Genomic DNA, 6711 nt, shown 5'->3' with positions numbered 1-6711 from the left:
TTTATATGTTATTTAACATTTTTCCTTTACTGCTTTTAATATTTTTTTGTGCATTTGGTATTTTGGTTATGTAATAGACGGAGTTCCTCTTCTGGTCTATTTGGAGTTCTGTAGGCTTCTTATATATTCATGAGCACCTCTTTCTTTAGGTTATGAAAGTTTTCTTCTATAATTTTGTTGAAATTATTTAGTGTTCCTTTAAATTGAAAATATGACTCTCTTCTATACCTACTATACTTAGGTTTGATTTCAAGTTGTGTTCTGGATTTTCTGGATATTTTGTGTTAGGTTATTTTTGCGTTTTGCATTTTTTTGACTACTGTGTCAGTGTTTACTATGGTATCTTCTGCACCTGAAATTCTCTCTTCTATCTTTTTTATTGTGTTGTTAGTGCTTGCAATTATGACTCCTCATCATTTTCTTAGGTTTTCTGCCTCCCGAGTTGTCTCCCTTTGTGTTTTTTTATTGTTTCTATATTTATTTTTGATCCTAGATGGTTTTGTTCAATTCCTTCACCTGTTTCATTGTGTTTTTCTGTAATTCTTTAAGGGATTTTTGTGATTCAATTCTAAGGGCTTTTCCCTGTTTACCTGTATTATACTGTATTTCTTTAAGGGAGTTATTTATACCCTTCTTAAAGTCCTCTATCATTATTATGAGGTGTGATTTTAAATTCAAATCTTGCTTCTTTGATATGATGGGGCATCTAGGACTTGCTGTAGTGGGAGAAGTGGGTACTGATGATGCCAAGTAGCCAAGGGTTTGCCTTTTGCCACCTAGTATTTAGTGCTACCTGCCCTTGCTGTCTGACTGGAGCCTGTCCATCTTGTGATTCTTGTGTCAGAACTCTTCAGAGTTGAGCTACCTCTGTGATCCTGTGATTCTGAGATCTTGTGATCCTGATATCTGGTTTATCAGAGCTCCATAGAGTCAATCTGCCTCTGAGTTCTTAAAATCCTGGTATGAGAAAGCTCCTGGGGTCTTGTTTTTTCAGAGCCCCTGAAGGTCAAGTTTTCTCTGGGTGCTGGGAAAGATGTTGGGGCCTCAACTGTGATCTTGACAGTGTCAAAGTTCCAGTGCTCTTGGTTGAGTCTGATCTCCTGGGAGTTGAGCTTCCTCTGAGATCCTGTAATTCTGGGTATGTTAAAGCACCTGGAGGTCTTCCTATTGTTGTTGTTGGGATGGGTGTGTTACCAGCTCCAAAGGTCTGTGATACTGAGTGTATTAGAGGAACTGGAAATTGTGGAAATTGATACTGAACCAGTGTACAAGGTCTGCTCAGGGCACAAGTTTAGAGAGTAAAGGACACATGCCACTAGGTGGGCTGGGGTTTGTGTATCCCTGGATCCTGATAACCTGGTTATTCTGGGTGTTTGTGGCAGATGCAATTCTGAGCATGTTAAAACAGCTGGGTGCCACACTGCACAGGCATAAATACTGCCAGGGAGCACACACTACTGGCCCAAGGCAAGACTCGGCCCAGTTTCATCAGGACCTGTAGCCCACCCATACACAGGTTCCTGGGAGCTTGGAAAAGCTGCAGGGGTACTTTCCATTCTAATTGAAGGGTGAGTCAACTTCTTCTGTCAACTGTCTACCCTGAGAGTGGCCACCCAGAACGCTCAAAGCTCAGGCAGCAGTAGTGCCTGGGAGCACACAATTCCAACACAAGGCCAGACCAGGCCAAGGTGCATCAGGACTGTGCTCTGCCATCAGAACTCACAGCCTACTCAGAGAAACTAACTACAAGTAACAATGTCCCTGTAGAGACCACAGGCCCATAGACCCAAAAGAGAGACAAGTTCCATTAAGAGACAAGAAGATCACCTAGCATCACCCATAACAGGATGACAAAAGGCAATCTCAAGACTCCAATGAATAGAAAACAACACAACCTAGCAACATCAGAACCCAGTTCTCCCACCACTGAAAATAGTGGATAGTCTAACTCACCAGAGAAACAAGATTTAGACTTAAAATCATACTTCACAATGATGAGAAAATCTTTGAGAAGCAAATAAATAATACACTTAAAGCAGTGCAGGAAATCCAGGAGAATACATGCAAACAAATTGAAGTCCTTAAAGAAGAAACATAAAAATCACGTAAAGAGCTTAAGGAAAGTACAAATAACCAGGTGAAGGAACTGAAAAAAGAAATAGAAGGAATGAAGAAAACACAAAAGGAGAGAACCCTGAAGTTGAAAAATCTAGGAAAGACATCAAGAGTCATCAACCAACAAAATACACGAAATAGTGGAGAGCATAAGATACCACAGAAATCATTGACACAAAAGCCAGAGAAATGCAAATATCAAAAATATTCTACAGCAAAACATCCAGGAAATCCATGACACAATGAGAAAACCAAACCTAAGGTTACTAGGTATAGAAAAGAGCAAAGACTACCAACTGAAAGGCCCAGCAAATATTTTTAACAAAATAATAGAAGAAAACTTCCCTAACCTAAAAAAAGTGATGGCCACAAACATACAAGAAACCTACAGAACCCTAAAGAGATTGGACCAGAAAAGAAATCTTCCTGACACATAATAGTCAAAACAAAAAATGCTCAAAACAAGAAAGAATACTAAAAGAAGTAAGAGAAAAACGACAGGTAATATATAAAGGCAGACTGATAAGCATTATACCAGACTTTTCAACAAAGACTATGAAACATAGAAGATCCTGGAATGACAACACAAAGACCCTAAGTGAACACAAGTTCTAGCCCAGGCTACTATATACAGCAAATCTCTCAATCACCATAGGTGGAAAAGCCAAGACATTCTAGGACAAAAAGAAATTTACACAATATCTGTCCACAAATCCAGCCCTACAAAGGATAACAGATAGATAAATCCACCACTAAGAGGGAATCTTTATCCTAGGAAAATCAAGAAACTAATCCTCTTGTAGGAAACACCAAAGAAGAAATGCAGACAAACATAACTATACCTCTAACAACAAAAATAGCAGGAAATAACAATCACTATTTCTTAATATATCTTAACATTTTATTGGACTCAATTCTCCAATAAAAATACTTAGACTATCAGACTGGATATCTAAAGGGGATCCAGCATTTTGCTGCATACAGGAAACCCATCTCAACAACAAAGACAGGCACTGCCTCAGAGTAAATGTTTGGGAGAAAACTCTCCTAACATATGGTCCCAAGAAAGAAGCTGGAGGAGCCATCCTAATATTGAATTAAATAGATTTTCAACCAAAAGTCAAGGAAAACATAAGGAAAGACACTTTTTACTCATCAAATAAAAATCTACTAAGATAAACTCTCAATCCTGAACATCTATGCTTTAAGTACAAGAGCACCTATATTCATTAAAGAAACTCGAATAGAGCTCAGAGCATATATTATACCACATACAATAATAGTGGGAGACTTCAACACCCTTCTTTCATCAAAGAACAGTGCAGATGGAGAAAGTGAACAGAAACAAGTGAAACTAGCAAGGGTTATGAACCAAATGGATTAAACAGACATCTACAGAATATTTCATCCCAAAACAAAATAATATACATTCTTCTCAGAACCTCTTGGCACATTCTTCAAAATAGACCATATAGTTGGTCACAAAACAGGCCTCACCAGATACAAGAAGATTAAAAAAAATCCCATGCATTCTATCAGATCACCAGAGACTAAGGATGATCTTCAATAATAAGAAAAAGAACAAAAAGCCCACAGAAAAAATGAAACTATACAATTCTCTACTAATTGATAGGTTGGTCAAGGAAGAAACAAAAAAGAAATTAAAGGCTTTTTATAATATAATGAAAATGAAGCCACACATACTCAAATTAATGGGATATAATGCAAACAGTGCTAAGATGAAAACATACAGCTCTGAGTGCCTTGAAAAAAGAAACTAGAGAGAGCATACACTAATGATTGACAGCACAACTAGAAGCTCTAGAACAAAATGAAGCAGGTACACCCAAGATGGCAGGAAATAATCAAACTCAGAGCTGAAAAATCAAAAAGGACTATAGAAAGAATCAACAAAACCAAGAGCAGTTTTTTTTTGGTTTTGTTTTGTTTTTTGAGAAAATCAACAAGATTGATAAACCCTTAGCCAGACTAACTAGAAGGCACAGAGAGAGTATTGGTACAGTATTGTACAGGCATGTAGACTAATGGTATAGAACCAAACAGTTAGACATGAACCCACACTCTCATGGTCACTTGATCTTTGACAAAGAAGCTAAAACTTTCAATGGAAAAATGACAGCCTTTTCAACAAATGGTGCTGGTTCAACAGGCACTCAGCATGCAAAAGAATGCAAATCTATCCCTTTTATTTCCTTATACAAAGCTCATGTCCAAGTGGATCAAAGAACTCCACATAAAATTAAATAAACTGGGGCTGGAGAGATGGCTCAGTGGTTAAGAGCACTGATGGCTCTTCCAGAGGTCCTGAGTTCAAATCCCAGCAACCACATGGTGGCTCACAACCATCTGTAATGAGATCCCATGCCCTCTCCTGGTGTGTCTGAACAGCGACAGTGTGCTTATATATAATAAATAAATCCTTAAAATAATTAAATAAACTGAAACTATTAGAAGAGAAAGTGGGGAAGAGCTTAGAACACATAGGCACAGGGGGAAAGTTCTTGAACAGAACACCAAAGGCATATGCTCTAAGATGAAGAATCAACAAATGGGACTTCATGAAATTTCAAAGCTTCTGTAAGGCCAAGTTCACTGTCAAAAGACAAAATGACAACCAACAGACTGGGAAATGATCTTTACATCTGATAGAAGTCTAGTATCCAATATATTCAAAGAACTCAAAAGGTAGACTCTAGAGAACCAAATGATTTTTATAAAAATGGGGTACAGAGCTATACAGAGACTTCTCAATTGAGGAGTATTGAATGGCTGAGAAGCATCTAAATAAATACTGAACATCCCTAGTCATCAGGAAAATGCAAATTGAAGAAACCCTTACATTCCATCTCACACCTCTCAGAATGGCTTGATAAAAAACTCAGGTCACAGCAGATGTTGGTGAGGATGTGGAGAAAGATGAGTACTCCTCCACTGTTGGTTCAGTTATAAGCTGGTACAATGACTCTGGAAATCAGTCTGGCAGTTCCTCAGAAAATTGGACATATTATTACATGAGGAACCAGCTAAACCACTCCTGAGCATATACCCAAACTTATCTCCAACATCTAACAAGGACACATGCTCAACTATATTCTTAGCAGCCTTATTTCTAAAAACAGAAGCTGAAAAGAATCCAGATGTTCGTCAATAAAGGAATTGATGCAGATATACTAGTACTTATACACAATGGAGTACTACCCAGCTATTAAAAACAAGTTCATGAAATTCCAAGGCAAATGGATGGAACTTGAATCTATCATACCCAGTAATGTAACCCAGTTACAAAATAGCTCTCATGGTATGTTCTCATTTATAAGCAGATACTAGCTCAAAAAAAAAAAAATGCTCAGAATACCCAAGAAACCAACCACAGATCTCTTTAAGCTCAAAAATAAGGAAGACCAGAATGTTGATGCCTCAGTCTTTCTTAGAAGGGAGAACAATATAGGGAGGAAATACAAGGTCTAAGATAGGAGGAGGGACTGAAGAAAAGATGTACAAGACTCTGGAGATCCACTGCATATGCAGCCACAAAACCCAAGAACAATTGCTGATGCCAAGAAATGTTTACTGGCAGGAAAAAGATATGTATGCATCCTCAGAGTTCTTTCCAGAGTCATATAGATACAGATGATTTTGCTTGTAGTTAAACATCAGACGGAATAAGAGGATCCCAATAAAAGAGTTAGGAAAAAACCAAAAGAGATTAATGGTTTGCAACCTCATGGGAAGAACAACATCATCAAACAACTAAAGAACTGATGTGGAGAGGTTAATTGGTACAGGGAGTACCTTCATGGAAGCATGTTGAAGAGGAAGAGGAGGAAGATTGTGTGAAGGGTATAACATTTAAAATGTTAATACATGCAGAACAGGGCTCGGCCAATCTGTCGCCTTGACCAGCAGTTTCAAAATGTTTAAAGACTGGTGAATAGGGGATCTGAGCAGCCAAAGAGCAGAGAGAGATCTCTGCCGAGTGTGCAAGGAAAGCACGCCCCTGCCCTGCTTGATCCAGCAACCAGGAACCCAACATTGGGTCCTCTATTCCCACCTGGCGGCTTTGGAGTGCAGAACAGGGCTTGAACCATCCGCCACCTGAACCAGTGAATATCCAGAAACACAGACCAGGTACAAGGGAAAGGCAAGAAGATATCACTGACAACAAGATGGCAAGAGGCAAGCAAAATAGCTTATCCCAAAGAAACCAAGACTACCTGGCAACACCAGTACCCAGCTCTCCCATCACAGCAAACAGCAGAATGCCAAACACTCCAGAAAAAGAAGATACAAACCTAAAAATCACACCTCAAGTTGCTGATAGAGATCGTTAAACAAGAACAGGAGGAAAAGCAAAAAGAATCAGAAGCTTTTAAAGAGGAAACAAAAAAAAAAAAAAAACACTCAAAGCCCTCAAAGAACAGAAGGAGAACAGAACCAAGGAGATGAAGGAATGGAATAAGGAATTTAAAATGGAAATTGACACAATAAAGAAAACACTAAAAGAGAAAATCCTAGAGGTAGAACACCTAAAAAAGAAATCAGGAGTCACAGAAGCAAGCATTTCCAATAAACTAC

The sequence above is a fragment of the Micromys minutus genome (genome assembly GCF_963924665.1).
Source record: "Micromys minutus genome assembly, chromosome: 18".
NCBI lineage: Eukaryota > Metazoa > Chordata > Mammalia > Rodentia > Muridae > Micromys > Micromys minutus.
The sequence above is the reverse complement of the archived record's forward strand: the minus strand, read 5'-3'. Positions refer to the sequence as shown.